The following is a 23,955-nucleotide window of genomic DNA, read 5'->3' as shown; positions in this document are numbered from 1 at the left end:
AGTAAGACTCTTTCTTTCCATGTTAACTTTTAAAAACTATTTGAAATAAAGTTGTAGCAGTGAATACATTTCGAGTAACTTTAAGGACTTTTTTTTTTCTTTTTCTTTTTAAAATTCCTTGTGGCCTGCGATAATGCTCTATTACTTGGTAATGCCAGGGAAGGTGTAATCTGATCTTTGAACCATATTTGGTAAATAATAATTTTGTGTGGAACCCACTGTTCTATCAGTAAGAGGAAAATTATTGCTCAAATGTAAGGCTTTTCTTTGCCCTTAAAGCATTTCCTGACTTAAAGACCTAGTTAGATCATATATTGATTCCTTTTGTTTTTTAAAAGGCACTGTATCCCAGATCTATAACCTTTTAACCTGTTGACAAACGTATTTTTTCCTTTACTTGGAGGAGGAAGAATTACATGTCTACTTACTTGTTTACCACTAATTCTCTTTATATCCTAAATGTAAATTGTTATATTTTTATTTATCATCAATTCTCAGAACTGAGCGTTCTTACATTTGCTTTGTTCTGAAATCAGTGTTGATGAATCAGTTATATCTCTTAGGATGTGACATAGTTGAGTTATTTAAACCTAAAGCTTGTTACACAGCTGTTGCTTTAGCATTTATTAAAATGAAAGCTTAAGTATACTCATATGTTTAGAACAAAAAAATAACGTTCCATTATGCAGAAAAATGTATTGAATACCTACTGTGTGCCAGGTCATTAGGTGCTAATTCTCATGACAATCCAGTGAGGTGGGGGATGGTATCCCATTTAATAGACCGGAAACTTCTGCAGAGTTTTAGTTTATACTGGAACCAGATTTGAACCTAGATCTTTCTCCACCTGAATATTTTCACCTGCAACATGCCATCACAGAAGGTGGAAAATTGACATTTTTCTTAAAAACTACTTTCATTTTATTTTGCTTTGTTGTGTTTCTAGTTACTAGAAATGCAGGGAGTTAAGTTCTTTGAATCCTTGTCTTCACTACTTTTTTGTCCTGTTACAGTTCTCACAATCTGCCATCATTTGACAGCAGCAGAGGGTTCAGTTTATTTTGACTGCTGTGGGATTGATTCGTTTCTTAGAGAGAGACTCCTAAGGGTATCAGCTCACCAAACATAAGGACATCATTTCCAGGCCCTAGTAATCTAATTAGTACAACAGTCTAACATTTTTAATAGCCTACCATTTCTGTAACCTTTGTAGTTGCAAGTTTTGCGTGTGTGTGTTTTTTTAAATAATGTGGACCTAACCAAAAAAAAAAAAAAAATCATTGAATCTGTTGTGGTAATGGAAAAAAGAATTTCCAGTGTGGTTAAGAACCACATCTTATGAGCTGTTCTTTGCCTCCCTCTTTAAGAATTACAAAGTATTTTTAAAAATTGGAACTTGAAATTCAGTTCATTGCTTGGATATATATAAAGCATTTCTTAAGAAACCTCTGACAATTGATTGTAGGAAATTAGGGGAACAATTAGAAGATGATTGGAAATAAGATAGCAAAAGAGAAAACTGACCTGAAAATGAGGACTTTACAATTCCAGTTTTACCAATGAAAGTGAATTTATTGTTGTTTTTCTCGTTCTTTATACTCTGTGGTCCCATATTGGGCAGTCTATTGCTAAAAGCCAATAGAGATTTCATAAAGGCTACTGTTTTAGTTTCTAGAATTAAGAGTTCAGAGTGGAGTTGTGTAGATTAAGACAATGACTGAACTAATGCAAATAGCATCTTCTGGTAACTTGTAATTTAAGAGATTCTTTTCCACTTAAGAATATTTCATGTGAGAGACATTGGGGACTACCTCACTGCTATTAGATCTCAATGTTATCTGGTCACGTTTATTGTTCTGCCTACCTCTAGTTTACTCTAGTTTCTCTTCTGCTTTCAAGGCTCCAGACCCAGTTCCTGGACCTGCCCTGGAAAAGGAGTATCCAGTAGAGATGAGCTCACTGCAGTTACTTAATTAAAAATTTGTAAGCTGCAAAAATGGCAATGGGCCAATCAAGAACAGCTACCATTTGAATTTTTCTATTTCCAGGTATGCTAAAGTCCATGGTACCAGCCAAGCTTAGCCATGTAACTGCCTTACTATGAAATCTATAATAACCAACACTTTACTTTCAAAACTTGTGGTCATCTTGCTTTAAAGTTTGGTAACATCCCTAACACCTAGATAACATGCAGCTAGTATTGACTTTAATGTACCTTTGCCTGAATATTTCTAATTTAACTTGTTTGCTAGTAGTAGCAAACTAATGCAAAAACCATTTAAGAAAAATAAATTTGACATGCTATTGAGTTAAGCCCTGTAAATCTCCAAAAGGTACTCTGGTCTTCATTGAAAAGTAAACAGTAACAACAAAACTGTCTTCCTTTAAGAGGTTCACATATGGTACAAGTAGTTTAGAGAATTAAATGAAACCAGTTCTCTGTCCTGAGATCCTCAACTGTTCTGCACTACGAATGCCTTCACATAAAGAGTTAATATGGCTTTTAAAAATTGGAAGAAGATTCCTGGATAGAACCAAGTAACGTATTATGTAATACTTTCGCCTGAAGAATTTAATTATATTTTAAATGTAAGTATATAACTAGTATTTGCTATGTTTTTACTTGATTGCTCAAAAGAAACCAAAGTCATTAGTAGTTGGAATGTCGTGAAATTTAACAACAAAACTAAAAACTAAGGTCTCTTGCTACCTTAGATTTTAACCGAGAAAAAACCACTTATGAATGGTTAGAGGGCTGAGGTCACTTAGCTTTTAAGGACATTTACTGCTTTTACCAATTTGTATAGATTTAGAAATAATTAATCCATAAAAGGTGACTCTATTTACTAAATGGGTAGATGACCTTACACATCCTTTGATTTTAAAGTTCAATTCAGTTAGGTTAGAGATTACCCAAAATTGAACAGAGGAATTTTATATCCCAGTTGTGATTTTAAAAGATGATTCCAATATTCTAGCTTATGCTTTGTATTCCTTCCTCCAGTGTTAATGCGTAATGAATTTAATGTCAGCCAGTCTTGTCAGCATTAGGTCACTGATTATGTGCCACTTCATTTGTTTGGTATGGAAATAATTATATCTCACTGAGTGTTGAATTAGGACTGGAAAGAGTTACTACCAGAGTTACTATAGGGTCATTACCACTGGTAGGTGAATTGAAGGGGAAATTAGAGAGAATTGCTTCAGAATTTCAAGTTGTACTGGTTATCACTGGGGCTATGAGTAATGGTGAAAGTTTTCTACATTATTAAATGCAAATTGTGTATAAAACACTGTGCTAGGCACAGTAGGGATGTAAAAATAAATAAAACTTGCTTTCAGTCAGTTTACAAACAAGTGATACAAAAAAAGTATCATAATAGAGGTGCAAGCAATGTACTTGAGAGTGCCAGAGAGAATCAACTTTGTAGAGAAGGTAATATTTCTACAGAACCTTGAAGAGTAGATAGAACTGTTTAGCAAGAGTGACAAGAGTACTCCTAAGTTATGGAAGTCAGAGTATATAATATATTCTGAAAGTTGTGAGCACTCCAATGTGCCTACAGAATAGTACGGTACAGGAGGAATATGATGGGTGATGGAGCTGCGTCACACATGCTTTCAAATGTCTGATGAGGGAGTTTGGATTTAGTTCAGTAGGTAATGAGAATCCATTGCAGGTTTCTTAGCATTGGCACACTTAAGTCAGTGAGGCTTTTGAAAAGCTGACTGCAGTACAGTAATTGATAAGGTTAGAGATTAGGCAGTAGGAACACCTATAAAGGACAACACTTATTGTTATGTGATTGGGCATTATGTGTGAAGAGTTTTACCTGCAGTTTCTCATTTAATCCTTACAGGAATGTTGTAAGAAATAATTGAAATAATACAGGTTAACAGCGTTCATCACAGAGCCCAACCTGTAGTGAGTGCTAAACCAGAGTGATTATGCTATAGGTTCAGAGGCGAGTGCTCTTGTCCACCTTTATGTATGGACGTTTAAATCTCGTCTGTCAAGACTCCTGATGATTGAGCGTTGTTGCAGTTGCTAACTGTATCAGTAACGGTTTCAGCATTGATAACATAGGCTTTGAGTTATCTGAAAGTACATTGAGTTGGCTCAGTTCAGGTACTTGCAAATAATTCTTTCTATCCTGCTCTTACTCTCCTACCCACAAGTAGTGGGTAGGAGAATACAAGTAGTGTTATGGGGAGATATGTAGGAAATAACTTTATAGGGAAAATATTCTGCTTTAAGCTCAATTGTTTATGCTTAATTATACAAGTAATACATGAATATATATCCTTATGAAAAATTCAGACATAACAGAGATGACTAAATCTCCTTGGTCCATCTTCCATCCATGTGTCCCTTTACCCAGCCGGCTCTCATTAGTGTGTATCCTTTCAGAGCATTTCCTGTGCGTTCATATAAAAATAATCTGTTTAAAAGTTTTTTTGTATCCTTTTTTTTTTTAACACAAAGGGTATCATTATACACGGGTTTTGCATCTTTTTTCATTCAGTAATGTCTTATAGGTCTTTGCATATAATTACTTGGATATCTTACTCCACTTAAAAAAAAAAGTTGTATGATGTTCTTTAGTATTGCTATACAGTAATTTATTTATTCATTCCTCGATGGTCATTCAGGTTGTTCTTTTAGTAATATACACTCCAGTGACATCCTTATATGCTCCTCTTTAAACACATGTGTTTGTCCATAGGTTAGATACTTTATATTGTTATAGATAGAGCTCTGGTACTTAATGATCAGCAACAAATTTCATTTACAACTGATTGCGCTAGCACTGGGTAGTGACACCACAGTTGAGAACTGCTGTCCTAGAATACTGCTCTGCTACTGACTTAGTTGGAACTGTAGATATATCTCTTAATACGTCTTTCCATGATTCTCTTCAGTTAAAAAGAAAAAAAAAATGGTTTACCCGTTGTCTTCTCTGCTTCACATGTGGGGAGGATGAAGTAAGATAGGTAACAAATATATACTATAAGAAGTCCAATATAAATCTGAATTCTACTAATTTATAATCTCAGAAGCAGGGACCATATTTTATTCACCTTTGCATGTTTAGAACACATTACCAGGCTTAGAGTGGGCAGTGTTTGTGGAATGGATCCCAGATATCAAGGTGAACCAAAAAGTAGATCATATTTATGAGAAAGTTCCAGGCCACTATAATTTTCTTAGATCTTTTACATTATCTAGAATCTGTACATTTTTCACTGAAAACTTTCCACCTTTTTAGCCTTATCTCACTTACCCTTCTACACTACAGCTATAATTCTTCAAATTTATTCTTTCATGGTCTTTCCCGCAACACAAACAGTAGTCAGTGATAATCCTGCAAGACTTTTTTTTTTTTTTTTTTTTTTAAACATCTTTATTGGGGTATAATTGCTTTACAATGGTGTGTTAGTTTCTGCTTTACAACAAAGTGAATCAGCTATACATATACATATGTTCCCATATGTCTTCCCTCTTTCCTGCAAGACTTTTATGATTCATCTGTAATGGCTAAGTTCAAGCACTACATTCTTTGTGAAGTTTCTCCTGCCTCTCCTTAATTCCTAAGTTTTAGGCACTTCCTCCTGATCTCCACTGCAGCTTATACACTGCTAAATGGAACAGAGTGAGTGTTGCTGAATGAATGCATGCCCACCTCTGGGACTTGGTGGAATGTCACAGAACCAGGCAGGGCTTGGAACTTCAGAGATAAATTATCTGAATCTGGAAAGTGAGAGGCATGTTGTTCTTGCTGACTTGTGGGATTCAGCACATATGGTGCAGAGGAAAGCAATTAAGATCATCTATGATATGCCTGTGCCTACCCTACTTCTTCAGCCTCTTCCTTTATCATACTTTTTTGCTGTTAGTCTCACTCCCTGCACTTCAACATTAACCAGCTTCTTGTGGTTTTCCAAACTTGCCATGCATTTAAAGTCTTTTCCCAGACAACTACTTATGTTTGAAATATTCTTTCCCTCTTGCCTGACAATCTAGCGAACACATTTTTATCTTCCAAGACCCAGCTTAGGTGTTGCCTTCTTTATTTTATTTTTTTTTAATTATAATCTTGTGATCGTTTTGTTTTTCATGTCATCATTCTTTTTTTTGAATTTTATTTATTTTTTTATATAGCAGGTTCTTATTAGTTATCCATTTTATACATGTAAGTGTATATATGTCAATCCCAATCTCCCAATTCATCCCACCACCACCATCCTCCCCACTACTTTCCCCCCTTGGTGTCCATACATTTGTTCTCTACATCTGTGTCTCTATTTCTGCCCTGCAAACCAGTTCATCTTACCATATTTCTAGGTTCCACATATATGCATTAGTATGTGATTTTTTTTTTCTCTTTCTGACTTACTTCACTCTGTATGACAGTCTCCAGGTCCATCCACGTCTCTACAAATGACACAGTTTTGTTCCTTTTTATGGCTGAGTAATATTCCATTGTATATATGCACCACATCTTCTTTATCCAGTTGTCTGTCAATGGGCATTTAGGTTGCTTCCATGTCCTGGCTATTGTAAATAGTGCTGCAGTGGACATAGGGGTGCAAGTGTCTTTCTGAATTATGGTTTTCTCTAGATATATGCCCAGTAGTGGGATTGCTGGGTCATATGGTAGTTCTATTTTTAGTTTTTTAAGGAACCGCCATAGTGTTCTCCATAGTGGCTGTACCAGTTTACATTCCCACCAACAGTGCAAGAGGGTTCCCTTTTCTCCACACCCTCTCCAGCATTTGTTGTTTCTAGATTTTCTGATGATGCCCATTCTAACTGGTATGAGGTGATACCTCATTGTAGTTTTGATTTGCATTTCTCTAATAATTAGTGATGTTGAGCACCTTTTCATGTGCTTCTTGGCCGTCTGTATGTCTTCTTTGGAGAAATGTCTATTTAGGTCTTCTACCCATTTTTTGATTGGGTTGTTTGTTTTTTTTTAATATTGAGCTGCATGAGCTGTTTATATATTTTGGAGATTAACCCTTTGTTGATTCGTTTGCAAATATTTTCTCGCATTCTGAGGGTTGTCTTTTTGTCTTGTTTATGGTTTCCTTGGCTGTGCAAAAGCTTTTAAGTATCAATAGGTCCCATTTGTTTATTTTCATTTTTATTTCCATTACTCTATGAGGTGGATCAAAAAAGATCTTGCTGTGATTTATGTCAAAGAGTGTTCTTCCTATGTTTTCCTCTAAGAGTTTTATAGTGTCCAGTCTTACATTTAGGTCTTAATCCATTTTGAGTTTATTTTTGTGTATGGTGTTAGGGAGTGTTCTAATTTCATTCTTTTACATGTAGCTGTCCAGTTTTCCCAGCACCACTTATTGAAGAGACTGTCTTTTCTCCATTGTATATCCTTGCCTCCTTTGTCATAGATTAGTTGACCAGAGGTGTGTGGGTTTATATCTGGGCTTTCTATCCTGCTCCATTGATCTGTGTTTCTGTTTTTGTACCACTACCATATTGTCTTAATTACTGTAGCTTTGTAGTATAGTCTGAAGTCAGGGAGTCAGATTCCTCCAGCTCCATTTTTTTCCCTCAAGACTGCTTTGGCTATTCAGGGTCTTTTGTGTCTCCATACAAAATTTAAGATTCTTTGTTCTAGTTCTGTAAAAAATGCCATTGGTAATTTGATAGGGATTGCATTGAATCTGTAGATTGCTTTGGGTAGTATAGTCATTTTCACAATGTTGGTTCTTCCAGTGCATGAACATGGTATATCTTTCCATCTGTTTGTATCATCTTTAATTTCTTTCAGCAGTCTTATAGTTTTCTTTTGTCTTTTGTCTCCTTAGGTAGGTTTATTCCTAGGTATTTTATTCTTTTTGTTGCAATAGTAAATGGGAGTGTTTCCTTAATTTCTCTTTCGGGTTTTTCATCATTTGTATATAGGAATGCAAGAGACTTCTGTGCATTAATTTTGTATCCTGCAACTTTACCAAATTCATTGTTTAGCTCTAGTAGTTTTCTGGTGGCATATTTAGGATTCTTTGTGTATAGTATCATGTCATCTGAAAACAGTGACAATTTTACTTCTTCTTTTCCAATTTTTATTCCTTTTTTCTCTTCCTTCTCTGATTGCCGTGACTCGGACTTCCAAAACTATGTTGAATAATAGTGGCAAGAGTGGACATCCTTGTCTTGTTCCTGATCTTAGAGGAAATGCTTTCAGTTTTTCACCATTGAGAATGATGTTTTTGGTGGGTTTGTTATGTATGGCCTTTATTATGTTGAGGTAGGTTCCCTCTATGCCCACTTCCTGGAGAGTTGTTTTTTTTTTTTTTTTTTTTTTTTGCCGTACGCGGGCCTCTCACTGTTGTGGCCTCTCCCATTGCAGAGCACAGGCTCCAGACGTGCAGGCTCAGTGACCATAGCTCATGGGCCTGCTCCACGGCATGTGGGATCTTCCCAGACCGGGGCATGAACCCGTGTCCCCTGCATCAGCAGGCAGACTCTCAACCACTGCGCCACCAGGGAAGCCCATCTGGAGAGTTTTTGTCATAAGTCGGTGTTGAATTTTGTCAAAAGCTTTTTCTGCATCTATTGAGATGATCATATGGTTTTTATTGTTCAGTTTCTTAATATGGTGTATCACATTGATTGATTTGCATGTAGCGAAGAACGCTTGCATCCCTGGGATAAATCCCACTTAACCATGGTGTATGATCGTTTTAATGTGTTGTTGGATTCTGGTTGCTAGTATTTTGTTGAGGATTTTTGCATCTATATTCATCAGTGATACTGGTCTGTACTTTTCTTCTTTTGTAGTATCTTTGTCTGGTTTTGGTATCAGGGTGATGGTGGCTTCGTAGAATGAGTTTGGGAGTGTTCCTCCCTCTGCTGTATTTTGGAAGTGTTTGAGAAGGATAGGTGTTAGCTCTTCTCTAAATGTTTGATAGAATTTGCTTGTGAAGCCATCTGGTCCTGGGCTTTTGTTTGTTGGAAGATTTTTAATCACAGTCTCAATTTCAGTGCTTGTGATTGGTCTGTTTATATTTTCTATTTCTTCCTGGTTCAGTCTCGGAAGGTTGTGCTTTTCTAAGAATTTGTCCATTTCTTCCAGGTTGTCCATTTTATTGGCATATAGTTGCTTGTAGTAATCTCTCATGATCCTTTGTATTCCTGCAGTGTCAGTTGTTACTTGTCCTGTTTCATTTCTAATTCTATTGATTTGAGTCATCTCCCTCTTTTTCTTGATGAGTCTGGCTAATGGTTTATCAATTTTGTTTATCTTCTCAAAGAACCAGCTTTTAGTTTTATTGATCTTTGCTATTATTTTCTTTGTTTCTATTTCATTTATTTCTGCTCTGATCTTTATGATATCTTTCCTTCTGCTAACTTTGGGTTTTGTTTGTTCTTCTTTCTCTAGTTCCTTTAGGTGTAAGGTTAGGTTGTTTATTTGAGATTTTTCTTGTTTCTTGAGGTAGGTTTGTATTGCTGTATACTTCCCTCTTAGAACTGCTTTTGCTGCATCCCATAGGTTTTGGATCATATTGTTTTTGTTGTCATTTGTCTCTAGGTATTTTTTGATTTCCTCTTTGATTTCTTCAGTGATTTCTTGGTTATTTAATAACATATTGTTTAGCCTCCATGTGTTTATGTTTTTTCGGGTTTTTTTCCCTGTGATTGATTTCTAATCTCATAGCGTTGTGGTCAGAAAAAGGCTTGATATGATTTCAACTTGCTTAAATTTACTGAGGTTTGATCTGTGACCCAAGACGTGATCTATCCTGGAGAATATTCCTTGTGCACTTGAGAAGAAAGTGTAATCTGCTGTTTTTGGACGGAATGTCCTATAAATGTCAATTAAATCTAGCTAGTCTATTGTGTCATTGAAATCTTGTGTTTCCTTATTAATTTTCTGTTTGGATGATCCGTCCATTGGTGTAAATGAGGTGTTAAAAGTCCCCCACTATTATTGTGTTACCGTTGATTTCCTCTTTCATAGCTCTTAGCAGTTGTCTTATGTATTGAGGTGCTCCTATGTTGGATGCATATATATTTGTAATTGTTATATCTTCTTTTTGGATTAATCCCTTGATCATTATGTATTGTCCTTTCTTGTCTCTTGTAACATTCTTTATTTTAAAGTCTATTTATCTGATACGAGTATTGCTACTCCAGCTTTCTTTTGATTTCCATTTGCATGGAATATCTTTTTCCATCCCCTCACTTTCAGTCTGTGTATGTCCCTAGGTCTGAAGTGGTTCTCTTGTAGACAGCATATATATGGGTCTTGTTTTTGTATCCATTCAGCAAGCCTGTGTCTTTTGGTTGGAGCATTTAATCCATTCATGTTTAAGGTAATTATCGATATCTGTGTTCCTATTACCATTTTCTTAATTGTTATGGGTTTGTTTTTGTAGGTCCTTTACTTCTCTTGTGTTTCCCACTTAGAGAAGTTCCTTTAGCATTTGTTGTAGAGCTGGTTTGGTGGTGCTGAATTCTCTTAGCTTTTGCTTGTCTGAAAAGCTTTTGATTTCTCCGTTGAATCTGAATGAGATTCTTGCTGAGTAGAGTAATCTTGGTTGTAGGTTCTTCCCTTTCATCACTTTAAATATATGATGCCACTCCCTTCTGGCATGTGGAGTTTCTGCTGAGGAATCAGCTGTTAACTTTATGGGAGTTCCCTTGTATGTTATTTGTCATTTTTCCCTTGTTGCTTTCAATAATTTTTCTTTGTCTTTAATTTTTGTCAATTTGATTGCTACGTGTCTGGGTGTGTTTCTCCTTGGGTTTATCCTGCCTGGGACTCTCTGTGCTTCCTGGACTTGGGTGGCTATTTCCTTTCCCATGTTAGGGATGTTTTCAACTATAATCTCTTCAAATATTTTCTCAGGTCCTTTCTCTCTCTCTTCTCCTTCTGGGACCCCTATAATGTGAATGCTTTTGTGTTTAATGTTGTCCCAGAGGTCTCTTTGGCTGTCTTCATTTCTTTTCATTCTTTTTTCTTTATTCTGTTCCATGGCAGTGAATTCCACCATTCTGTCTTCCAGGTCACTTATCCGTTCTTCTGCCTCAGTTATTCTGCTATTGATTCCTTCTAGTGTATTTTTCATTTCAGTTATTGTATTGTTCATCTCTGTTTTTTTGTTCTTTAATTCTTCTAGGTGTTTGTTCTTTAATTCTTCTAGGTCTTTGTTAAATATTTCTTGCATCTTCTCCATCTTTGCCTCCATTCTTTTTCCGAGGTCCTGGATCATCTTCACTATCATTATTCTGAATTCTTTTTCCGGAAGGTTGCCTATCTCCACTTCATTTAGTTGTCTTTCTGGGGTTTTATGTTGCTCCTTCATCTGGTACGTAGCCCTCTGCCTTTTCATCTTGTCCATCTTTCTGTGAATGTGGTTTTTGTTCCACAGGCTGCAGGATTGTAGTTCTTGCTTCCGCTGTCTCGGTGTTGCCTTCTTTAATTAATCGTTTCCATAAACCCTCCACTTCCCTCAGAATTGATGGGTCCCTTCTTTGTTTCCCATGTATACTGGAGCACAACTCAGTTACAATTCAGTTATTATATTTACTTGTTGATGTATTGTCTTCCCCTACTACAATGTAAATTTCTTGAGTGGAGGCAACTGTGCTTTTATTAATTTTAATATTTTCAGCACCCATTATCATATAGAGTGACTAGTAGACACTCAGCAAATGTTTATTGAGTAAGCAAAATATGTATACTATATAGTACATATGCAAATATAATATATAACAATAATATATTAGAAAATGTGTCATTTCATAAATCAAAATATGAAGTAGATGATCACTTTCATATATTTTTGCAGTTCATATTTCTTATTATGGAAGTCTCTAGATTTATGGATAAGCATTGTATAATGAGATTTCTGGTTCTTTATTCAACTATATTATACAATTAAAAATATTGAGTATTCTCTAAGGGTATCTATAATTGTTTGAAGAATTGTGAAGTAGATTTATATGTAATAAATCTGCTGAGATAGAAGTTTCTGTACAGTTTTGAGATTATTCTTGACCATCTAATATAAAATTCATTCCCCATAACTATAACAAGATTAATAGCCATCTTTTCAACAGTTTTGTAGTGTTAGATTTGAAAGACTGGTACATAACAAAAAACAAAATTACTTTATTTTAGAGAGTTGATTCAATTTAATATTGTTTTACTGTTTTAACCACTCATTTTAAATACACTATAATTTCTTTTGAAGATTCTGAATACTGTTATAGTAATGAAATCTTTCTTTTCAATGTTTTCCTTTGCACATAGATCCTTATGTACTTTCTCCATTCGCAGGCTTAGCAGTCTCATGATTCACCACAGTTGTCAATTACCAATCAAGTGTATGTATATGATTTTAAAATTACTGATTTAACTTTTTGTTAGTTATTAAAGGTTTTGGAGATTAAGAATAACTGTCCATTTATACTATGTCTAACTCATGAAGTTAACCATCACACTCTCAGTGCCATAACACACACAGATACCTAGCATCTGGCCAGCAGTCTACACTGGGGATAAGTCAGCTAAGGGCCATGACAGTAGAAAGAAGAGGGGCAAAGTTAGATGAGATGAACAGAAAAAACAGGGGTCAAGGAAGGGGTTGAAACTACATGGAGATGGTGAAACTTCTTATAACTTTCTCTGAATCTTCATCTTAAAATGCCATTCTAGATTAATATTTTAACCAAATTATTATAATTTTCACATGTCACTGAGACTGTTAGTTCATTACAAATGTTTATGGTTGATGTAAGATGTAAACTGGTTCTTTCAAGTGCTTTCATTTCTTTTTCTCCTCTTTTTTTTTCCCCTTTTACCCATAAATAGGAGCTTATTATCATATCACATATTTATATCATGTTTTCTTTTAAAGATATTTGCATACAGGATGCATTATCCAAAAATTACATTAAAAGGGGCTCACTCAGAAGTAACTTTGTTTCCATCTTAAAGCCCTAATGTATTGAAAGATAATAATGGGGTATGAATTGGAAAATACGCACAAGGTAGTTAGTTATATAATATGTTTTGATGGATTATAACCATTCTGCCTTAGATTTATTGCACTTTTCTTGATCCTTAGAAAATGGTAGCACTCACCACAAAACCACAATACCTAAATTGCCAAGTGTGGCTGACTTGCACATTCCTTTTAGAGGAACTTATAACGGGTAAGCCTTTTAACCATAAGAAATGGTCAACATTCAATGAACTTGAGGCAGTGTATTAAATGAGGAAATTGGGAAATTTTTTTTTAAAAGGAAGTAATGTGGATCATTATGTTACTTCAGTTATTAATATTTACTGTTTTTCTTTAGAAAATAAATTACTGTAGGCTTATAAAGTTGAGAAATACATTTTCTGGTAACATAATCCTTTTCCCTTTAAGCTTTTAACTAACACTAAATCTGAACATGATAGGTAACTTAAAGTAAGTAGCATTTAGGTGACTAACTTGGTGTGTTTCTGTTATTTTATTTTTGCAAATATCTATGTAAAATGATTCAGTATTACAGCTGTTTTATGCTAAAGTTTATGCTATAGGTGAATTATACTTACCCTGTTTTTAATTGTAGATGATGATAGTATTTGAATTTTAGATTTTTAATTGCCATAGCTATAATTCTTACATTTTAAATCTCAGGAAAATAACTTGATATTATAGAATTTGGGGGGCAGCGAGTTTGCTTTGCCTTAATAAAGATGTAATATCATGCTCCAAGAAATACAGTTCTAAAAATTTGCTGTTAAAGTTAATTTTGAGATTTTTCATATTCAATTAATGGCATTTGTAAATTCTTTTAAAGTTAATCAGATGTGAAGTGCATCAACGATTACCTACTTGGCATTTGATGAGATAGTTACATACTACACCAATAATGAAAAAGGTATTTTAAATAATGTATATAATTAGGAAGGTAATACTTTTTTTTTACGTTTAATTCTGAAATCTTCATTGAGGCCAAAAAGTTTCAAAACTTGCTTTAACTTTATAAAAGTTATAGCTAACTCACTGCACAGTCTGATCCTGTCAGCCAGTCCACAGAGAGACACAAGTTAAAATTAGTAATAAGAAACTGTTAACATCATATTGACAACCAAATATGTAAGTTGAAACATTCTACCTTCCAATTAGACATCCTGGGGAATTGAGTAACCGTTTTTGAGGTCAGGGGCTTTGCAGTACAAACAGTTCTGTTAAAATTTGACATATATGTTGCTAAAAAACACCATACTATGGAAAATAATACAGTCAAAAATAAAAAAACAAAACCCTACAAGACTTACGGTAAACATGGAATTGGGGTACAACACTCAAAATGTCATCAGTGAACACTTAGAAAGATAGGAACCTTAAAAAACATGATAGTATAGTTTTACACATGTTAAGTGGCTAAGAAATATGTAAATACTTGTACAATAGTTATACAAATAAATATTGTATTTTGCTTTTAAACCCTCCTGAAGTTTGCCTTGTAAAAGAAGTTTCCACATAGTTGTGGAAGCTTGTTATTGTGAAGTGGTTGAAGAAGAGTTTTCTGAAATCACAAGGGAAGTTGAACACAAGTTGTGGATGGGTGTGACTGATTCCATGAAGATGCAGTGAGCTGAGGTAGCTGGCAGATGGTTGGGGTGTGTTCACATTCACATTTTGTGTATTCACATGCAGCTTGTTTCAGCTGAGTATGGTTTTCTGCATTAACCTAGTGTTTCTGGCAGATAAAATCACAGCAAAATTCATTTAGTGTTCAAACTGTTCCCTAACATATCAATTGCATTGAAACAAATTTACAGTTTCAAAACAAGTATTACAACAGCACTGACATAGCCGGGGGTAAGGCAGACACTTTAGTTTGGAGGGATAGCTACCATTTTTTATAGTAGTCTTTAATCTAGATGTATTCTGATCTGTATTCAGAGATTTATTGCAACAGTATTTTTTGAACATCTACTACTTGCCTTACACTTTCTAAGTGTTTAGGGTACAGCAGCAGTGAACAAGGTAGTCTCTCCACTTTGAAACTAACATTACTTGTGTAAAAATTTCTGTTTGTTGTCAAGGGTTAGTTTTAGGAGGTAAAATTGGATAGATGAATGGAAGAGGAAGTCTGGTAAAAGGAGTCTACTGGGCAGCAAGGCTTTTCTCTAACCTCTTAAATATATATACTTTTATAAGACAATTTCCTAGGGTTCTATCCAACTCAAGATTCCATTGTTTATAGAAAAAATTATCGTCTCTGGAAGTCACTATGGAAATCAGAGTTAAATTTTAGGATGGTATATATGGTTAAAGTGGAAAGACCTCCTTCTTGTCCGCAAGCTAAAGGAGAATCCTAATGCAGTTGGGAAGTGAATTTTAGTTTTATATATTTCATCCTATTTCTCTGTGATATTTCACCATGAACTGTATTTTTTCTGTTATAGTAATTAAATTTGTTCCAGCAAAACTCAACCATGTACAAACTGGGCAAAGATAAAATATGTATACCAGTTTACATAATAATACTAAACGGTTAGTGTTAACTCAAGATCTTCTATGATAAAGGCCACTGTACACTTGCAGCCTTCATTGGCCTTTCTCGTCTTCTCTTGTAGATACTCACCACCCCAAACTCCTTCTTCATAATTCCCTTTCCTCCTGTCCCTCCTTCTTTTAGCCAGACAGGTGACTGACTCATTGTCTCCAGAACCTGCCCAGTATTTGGTTGCCTTGCTTCATACTTTAACCTTCTTATTTAAGTACCCATGATTCAAGACCCTCCCACACCCTCCCTCAGCCCAGAGAGCCCTTTAAACACCTATAGCACAGTTTATATCACTTATCTGGCACTTAGATGCAACCTACTATTTGGTTTTCAGGTAGCTTTATCTGAGTTACCTAATTAAAACAAATTATTTGTCCCATATACATGGGAAAGGAAGGCCTCAAAGGCTCAGTCAACTCCTTCAGTATTCTGCAGCCAGAGTGGCCTGCAGCTGTGTTTGCTAAGGTTTTGCTCCTTTGTACTTTGTGTAAATTCATGATATTTCGAATAAATAATTATTACTACTAGTGTTTGTAGTTTTTGCTACAGGCCAGGCAAGTGTAATACCATTAATTTTCACTGTGTTATCACTAATCCTGTAAATTCTTGGAGTTTCCTTCATTTTACAAGGAAGAAATGATAGTGTTAATGGCTACCATTTACATAAGCTATTTTATTTACTTGTTTGCTTGCTCTGTGTTCCTTTTTATTATCTTATGTGTATTACTCAAAATCATGTGAGGTAGCTACTCTGTCATCACCATTTTGTAGGTGAAGAAACTGAGACACAGAGGAGTTTAATGATTTGCCCAAGAAGACACTGCAAGTAAGTGACAGATTAAATTTCATAAATAAATGAGCACAAATTATAGAATCTTAGAATTTATACTTAACCAGCCATTTAATTGTCTCATTTTATTAAATGAAACAATGCCCACTAATGTAGAAATTGAGGGTGAAATATTTAGCAGTGTTATTTCTGTTTTTAACTATTAACATGTTCTTTCGCCAGAAAATTTTAGAAACAGATGGTTAGAGTATTGTTTCTTGAAATTCTACTGCTTAGGAAAGTTTTAAGCTTATCTGAGAGTTACATTTAATTTATTCATTGATTTATTTTTTTAATAAGACTTTAATAATAAAGGCCAACACTTTGTCAAGTTTAAATTACATAAATCTAAGTAGTTTATATAAGATACATTACCAGTTACTTCTTTTTTATTTATCTTTTTATACATTAATTAATTAATTTATTTATGGCTGCATTGGGTCTTCGTTGCTGCACGCAGGCTTTCTCTAGCTGTGGTGAGCGGGGGCTACTCTTTGTTGTGGTGCACGGGCTTCTCACTGTGGTGGCTTCTCTTGTTGCAGAGCACAGGCTCTAGGCACACGGGTTTCAGTAGTTGTGGCTCGCAGGCTCTAGAGCATAGGCTTAGTTGCTCCGTGGCACATGGGATCTTTCTGGACCAGGGATCGAACCCATATACCCTGCAATGTCAGATGGATTCTTTTTTTTTTTTTTTTTTTGCGGTACGCGGGCCTCTCACTGCCCTGGCCTCTCCCGTTGCGGAGCACAGGCTCCGGACGCGCAGGCTCAGCGGCCATGGCTCACGGGCCTAGCCGCTCCGTGGCATGTGGGATCTTCGCGGACCGGGGCACGAACCCGTGTCCCCTGCATCGGCAGATGGACTCTCAACCACTGTGCCACCAGGGAAGCCCTGTCAGATGGATTCTTAACCACTGTACCACCAGGGAAGTCCACTCCTTTTTTCTTAAAAGTTAGATCTCTGGGAATTTTGCTTTCCTCCATCATTTATTTTGTATGGTACCTCCTGGCCAGGAGCAGTCAACTTTAATCTTTTACATATCTGTATAGTCATAGTTTGGGGGTTTTGTTTGTTTTTTAATCTCTTGTCAAGGTTTGTTTAAAAGTAATACATCTCATCTAAATCTATAATTTCAATAGTAGAATAGTAGTGTTTACCCCTATCCCCTCCCCTCTCGTTTCTCCCCATTTCTCCTGGGGTTAGAATTGCGAGAGCTTTGCTGTTTTCTTGGACTTGATGGAAAGCCAGCTTTTGGTCACATATGGTTAATATTCTACAGTTTTTTCATTAACAACACACACACTTTTCTTCCCAAAATGCTAGTAGGGGAAGGACCTTGGCAATATAATCCACCCCTCATAATAGATTAAGTGTAGGCTAACAGTATTTACAGGAAAAAGTAATATAAATACTGAATATGGATTTAAGCAAAAAATTGTGAAATAAGTATTGGGCAGATGGACATTGGAGTGAAGAAGCATGGTTATATTATGGGATGGGAACTAAGTTATAAAGCTAACTCTTCATTTTCCACAGTAGGAAATCCATAGAAAATGTATAAAATTGAAAAATCAAGAAATAGCCCTATAATCATCTTTGTAGGAATGTGGAGAAACAGCTCAGTGTTGACAGTGGAATATGGAATAGGATAAAAGTGGAGAGGCATGAGACAGGGAAATTGCTGGTTTCTTGATAAACTTTGTAGTACTGTTTGGCTTTTAAAAAACTATGTACATGTTTTCTTCTTTACATTTTTATTTAATTTTTCATTATAGGGTATATCCTTAAAATAGTTCCGGAACAAAAAATTAAGATATTTTAAAATCAATTTTTGTATATAATGTTTAGTGTTTGGGCTGGAAGGAATGTTGGCCTTTAGGGAAAAAATTAATAGTGACTGTATGATGTTTTATACATAATATAACCAAGAGTATTTTTCTTTGACTGTTCTTAAATTATATGGTAGGATTGTCTCATCTATGCTCAGATTTTAATTAATGCCAGCACCATAGATGCCTCTCAAATGTTTATCTGCAGCCTAGACCTCTCCTCTGAGCTCCAGGTCCATATATCCCAACTCCCTCTGTGATATCACTGTTTTGAGGTTTTTTTTTTTTTTTTTTTTAGGTACTATCTCTTTTCTTAGGAAAAAGTACATTTCTTTTTTTTTTTTTTTTTTTAAACATCTTTATTGGGGTATAATTGCTTTACAATGGTGTGTTAGTTTCTGCTTTATAACAAAGTGAATCAGCTATACATATACATATGTTCCCATATGTCTTCCCTCTTGCGTCTCCCTCCCTCCCACTCTCCCCATCCCACACTTCCAGGCTGTCACAAAGCACCGAGCTAATATCCCTGTGCCTTGCGGCTGCTTCCCCCCAGCTATCTACCTTACTACGTTTGTTAGTGTGTATATGTCCATGACTCTCTCTCGCCCTGTCGAAACTCACCCTTCCCCCTCCCCATATCCTCAAGTCCGTTCTCCGGTAGGTCTGCGTCTTTATTCCTATCTTACCCCTAGGTTCTTCATGACATTTTTTTCCCTTAAATTCCATATATATGTGTTAGCATACGGTATTTGTCTTTTTCTTTCTGACTTACTTCACTCTGTATGACAGACTCTAGGTCTATCCATCTCATTACAAATAGCTCAATTTCATTTCTTTTTAAGGCTGAGTAATATTCCATTGTGTATATGTGCCACATCTTCTTTATCCATTCATCCGATGATGGGCGCTTAGGTTGTTTCCATGTCCTGGCTATTGTAAATAGAGCTGCAATGAACATTTTGGTACATGACTCTTTTTGAATTTTGGTTTTCTCAGGGTATATGCCAAGTAGTGGGATTGCTGGGTCATATGGTAATTCTATTTGTAGTTTTTTAAGGAACCTCCATACTGTTCTCCACAGTGGCTGAACCAATTCACATTCCCACCAGCAGTGCAAGAGTGTCCCCTTTTCTCCACACCCTCTCCAGCATTTATTGTTTCTAGATTTTTTGATGATGGCCATTCTGACTGGTGTGAGATGATATCTCATTGTAGTTTTGATTTGCATTTCTCTAATGGTTAATGATGTTGAGCATTCTTTCATGTGTTTGTTGGCAACCTGTATATCTTCTTTGGAGAAATGTCTATTTAGGTCTTCTGCCCATTTTTGGATGGGGTTGTTTGTTTTTTTGTTATTGAGCTGCATGAGCTGCTTGTAAATTTTGGAGATTAATCCTTTGTCAGTTGCTTCATTTGCAAATGTTTTCTCCCATTCTGAGGGTTGTCTTTTGGTCTTGGTTATGGTTTCCTTTGCTGTGCAAAAGCTTTGAAGTTTCATTAGGTCCCATTTGTTTATTTTTGTTTTTATTTCCATTACTCTAGGAGGTGGGTCAGAAAGGATCTTGCTGTGATTTATGTCATAGAGTGTTCTTCCTATGTTTTCTTCTAAGAGTTTGATAGTTTCTGGCCTTACATTTAGGTCTTTAATCCATTTTGAGCTTATTTTTGTGTATGGTGTTAGGGAGTGATCTAATCTCATACTTTTACATGTACCTGTCCAGTTTTCCCAGCACCATTTATTGAAGAGGCTGTCCTTTCTCCACTGTACATTCCTGCCTCCTTTATCAAAGATAAGGTGTCCATATGTGCATGGGTTTATCTCTGGGCTTTCTATCCTGTTCCACTGATCTATCTTTCTGTTTTTGTGCCAGTACCATACTGTCTTGATTACTGTTGCTTTGTAATATAGTCTAAAGTCAGGGAGCCTTATTCCTCCAGCTCCTTTTTTCGTTCTCAAGATTGCTTTGGCTATTCGGGGTCTTTTGTGTTTCCGTACAAATTGCGAAATTTTTTGTTCTAGTTCTGTGAAAAATGCCAGTGGTAGTTTGATAGGGATTGCATTGAATCTGTAGATTGCTTTGGGTAGTAGAGTCATTTGTTTTGAGGTTTTAAAGGTACCCTAGACTCAGTATGTTCAAAACTAAACTTAGAATCTACCCCTTTGTTTCCTTGGACCTTTTCTGTTGTTCCCTAGTTTATAGATGGGACCACCATCTGAGCAAATAAGAAAGCAATCTTTATACCTCCTTCTTTACCCCAGTATCTAATCCATCTCAAAGTTCTATTAAATTTACTTCCTAAATATCCCTGAAGATTTTCCTTCTACTCACTGTCCATTGCTATCTCTGCAGTTACAAGCTATTAACTATTTCATGGTTACACTACAGCATTTTTCTAACTGGTCTTCTCATGTATTCTTTTGCCCCTTTTCTCTGTACCATAGCCATTCTTCATACATACAGGTTTTCTTGATCATGTCACCTTTCCTGCCTCTGAGCTTAAATCTTTCAGTGGCTTCCCATTACCCTGAAGCTAAAACCTCCAAATTTTAATGGCCCAAAAGGCACTTCACGATGTGGCCCCTACCTTTTTCTTGCTGCTGCTCTTTATGGTTTTTCCTCATGTACTCCCTTCCAGTGTGTTTTTGAATGATGTGAAACGGATGAAAAAGATTACTGTGTCAGCACCAAGGCAGACTGAGATAGCAGGCAGCAGATCTGGTAGCAGGAGGCAGACAGAATATAAAATAGTGGACAAGTTAAAATAGTTACCTAAATTATGAGCTTGTTTTGAGGTGCCTTTAATCCAGGAATGTCTGTGACCTGGAGAGCAAGGGTATAGACTCTGATACTTGCATCTCCAACATGGTATCTGCTGCATACTAGGCACTCCTTAAATTCGTGGGTTGTGGATGGTGATGATAGTCTAATTTTAAATATCCAGTTACCTCATAAATGCTCAAATTTTGATCAGACCTGTAAGTCCTGTTGCTTTTCTTTATCGTTGTTTTTTAAGCTGAAGACTGTGGTCTCTTCTTGTGAATACAGTTAAACCATTATTTGTGTTATATTCTTACATTATTATGTGTTAAATTCTTACATTATTTGTGTTATACTCTTACTATAATTCTTACTCTGGAAGAATTCACCATGGTAAACAGTAGTGAAAATGAAGACTTGATAATTATCATAACGTGAAGTCTGAGTGAGCCATTAACTGATACTTAGTACTCTGCACTGTCATAGTATTGAGAGGTCAGAAGTAAATTGCTTACATACCTAAGAAAGGAAAGAACACGGCACATTTTGTAAATCCTTCCGGTATATTTACGGTTGGGTTTTGTAGTACTGTGTATACTCTGCTACTGTTTATAATCCTTAAGAAATTATTCCTCCTAGATCATTTGAGCTGGTGGCAGGTTAGGTGCCAAAATTTTGCACCTACTGTTAGAAGCATACCTATAAAGTATGACTTCTTTATTTTCTCAGAAGAGCAGTCATTTTGCATCTTAACCATAGAAAATATATTTTTGGTTATTATTAGAAATAATTTTCCAGATTAAGTTGTAAAGTATTTCTTGGTTTTCCTTTCGTAATTAAATAAATACCTGTCCGTTTCAATAATGTGTTTAGTTGTAAAACTTATTCACTCACCCACAAAGATTATATTTAAAAATGGTTATCTTGCCTTGTCCTTAAAGTTTACTTTTGCCGGATGCAGGATGTCGGTTGATTGTTTATTTTCCCTTTCAGCACTTAAATTTTGTCATTTCAGTATCTTCTGGACTCCACTGTTTCTGATAAGAAGTCGGCATTCATTTTAATTGTTGTTTCCCTATATTTCGTTTCTTTGGCTCCTTTCAAGATTTTTTTTTTTCTTTGGTTTTCAGCACTTCGACTGTTAGGCCTCTCTGTGGTTTTCTTTGGCTTTTCCTGTTGAGGGTTTGCTGATCTTCTTGATCAAGATCTTTTTGTTTGTTTGTTGTTTTTAAAACAGGCTCTGGCCAGTTTTATTATAGAAAAATTTTGCATGATTTACTTTCAACAAATCTGTTTTGGCATACTTCTAATGATATCAGAATCACCTGGATCATTGATAGCCATTGTGCATATTCTTTGGTATTTCCCACACGCTGTGCCCAATTCAACATTATTGCCACTGTAGATGGATACCAGTTTTGGCCAACATGGCGTAATACTCTGTTTCAGTTTTCCTCAATCTGAGCAGTTGTAGGTGAGGATGACAGGTTTCACTTTGCCTTGTCTTATTTTCAGAGCCTGCATGTACCCCAGCATGTACTTTCCACTTTTCATAAGGAGTTGGAATCTTGAGTTGATCTGGAGTCTAGAGTTGATTGACTTAGGCAACTTTTTTGTCTTCTTTGTGACCACCACCTTCCTGCCTTAGGTGCAGGATGGTGCCCAACCAAGAGCAACCTCCAAGATGGCCGGGGAGCCAGTCAAGATCTTCTGGATGTGTAAATTTATATCATTTACTAACTTGGGGAAATTTTTAGCCACTGTTTCATTAAATACTTTTTTCTACCCCATTCTCCCTCCCCTTTTCTTCTGGATATCCACTTACAGGTATATTGTATTAGAGTTATTGATTCTTTCTCACAGGTCCCTGAGGGTCTGTTCATCTCCCTACCTCAACCATTTTTATTTTCCTCCACTCTTCAGGTTAAAATGATTTCTATTGCTTTGTCTTCAAGTTCACTGACTCTTTCTTCTGTCATTTCTGATCTGTAGTTAAATCTAGCCAGTGAATTTTTTAATTTCAGACATTTTTCACTTCTTGAATTTGCATTTTTTTAATAGTTTCATTTTGGCTGAGAAATCCAAGTATATTTGCCTTTACATTCTTGAACATAGTTAAAATAGCTGCTATAAAATCCTTAGGTGCTAATTCTAGCATCTGGGTCATCTTGGGCTTGGTCTCCCTTAGTTGCCTTTCTCTTGAGAATGGGTCAGTTTTTCCTGTTTCTTATGTGTAATAATTTTAGTTTATAACTTGGACATTATGAATGACACATTGTAGAGACTCTGGAGTCTATTGTGTTCCTCTAGTGGGTATTGATGTTTGGCTGGTGGTTTGCTTCCTTACTTGTTTGTTTCAGTAGGCAGTTAACTTGGCTCAACTCAGACTTCAAACTGAAATGTCAGTTCTGTTATTTTAGCCTTAGCCTGGCTGTTTGGAATCTCTCCCATATGTGTAGCTTGGGGATCAGAGATACGTGCAGAATTTATACACAGAATTTGGTGCTTCTCTCCTTTCTATGATTTACTGGCTAGATTTTCAGCTGTTGTGGTCATGCCATAACATGACCTATCCTTTGGTTCATTAAGTGAGTAAGACTATGGATTTATTTGTTTGGGTTTTAGCTGAGCAAACCAACTGAGGCCTGCTCTCTGGCTAAAAGCCATTTAAAAAATGGAAAATCACCCTGTGCTGTCCACTTCTTCTACGTACTGACTTCCTTCACCTCCCCACCCCCAGCACCACCACTCCCCCTTTGCTGTTTCTGCCTTCAATCTCTTTATACGTTGTCTAGTTATAGAAGTTGCTCATGAGGGAATTCGTCCAGTAGGAGCTACTTAGGCATTACAGGAAGTGGAATCCCTAAAATACAGTTGTACGTTTGAACAATTTTCTTGTTAGTGTACTTGATAGTCTTTATTATAAAGCAAGCGTGATAAGAGTTTTTCGAAGAACTTTGGAAATTTCTGTATATGTTTTAACAATAGAATAA

The 23,955-nt window shown here is 35.9% G+C and overlaps 1 protein-coding gene and 1 pseudogene across 2 annotated transcripts in view; one reads left to right on the top strand and one right to left on the bottom strand.

Annotated features, from left to right (window-relative positions):
* The window catches only part of TAB2 (TGF-beta activated kinase 1 (MAP3K7) binding protein 2), an 88,321-nt gene that overhangs the window by 22,825 nt on the left and 41,541 nt on the right, over nucleotides 1-23,955 (top strand). The window contains exon 2 of one of the 2 annotated variants that reach the window (XM_032651203.1): nucleotides 1,900-2,048. The exons of the other annotated variant lie outside the window; for it this stretch is intronic. The gene's annotated coding sequence lies outside the window, so the exon portion shown is untranslated. The remainder of the gene's footprint in view (nucleotides 1-1,899; nucleotides 2,049-23,955) is intronic. 2 annotated transcript variants of the gene reach the window in all.
* Nucleotides 21,126-23,518, bottom strand: LOC116763270 (annotated as a pseudogene).

Source organism: Phocoena sinus, chromosome 12 (assembly GCF_008692025.1).
Source record: "Phocoena sinus isolate mPhoSin1 chromosome 12, mPhoSin1.pri, whole genome shotgun sequence".
Lineage (NCBI taxonomy): Eukaryota > Metazoa > Chordata > Mammalia > Artiodactyla > Phocoenidae > Phocoena > Phocoena sinus.
This window is presented reverse-complemented; position numbering and strand designations above follow the sequence as displayed.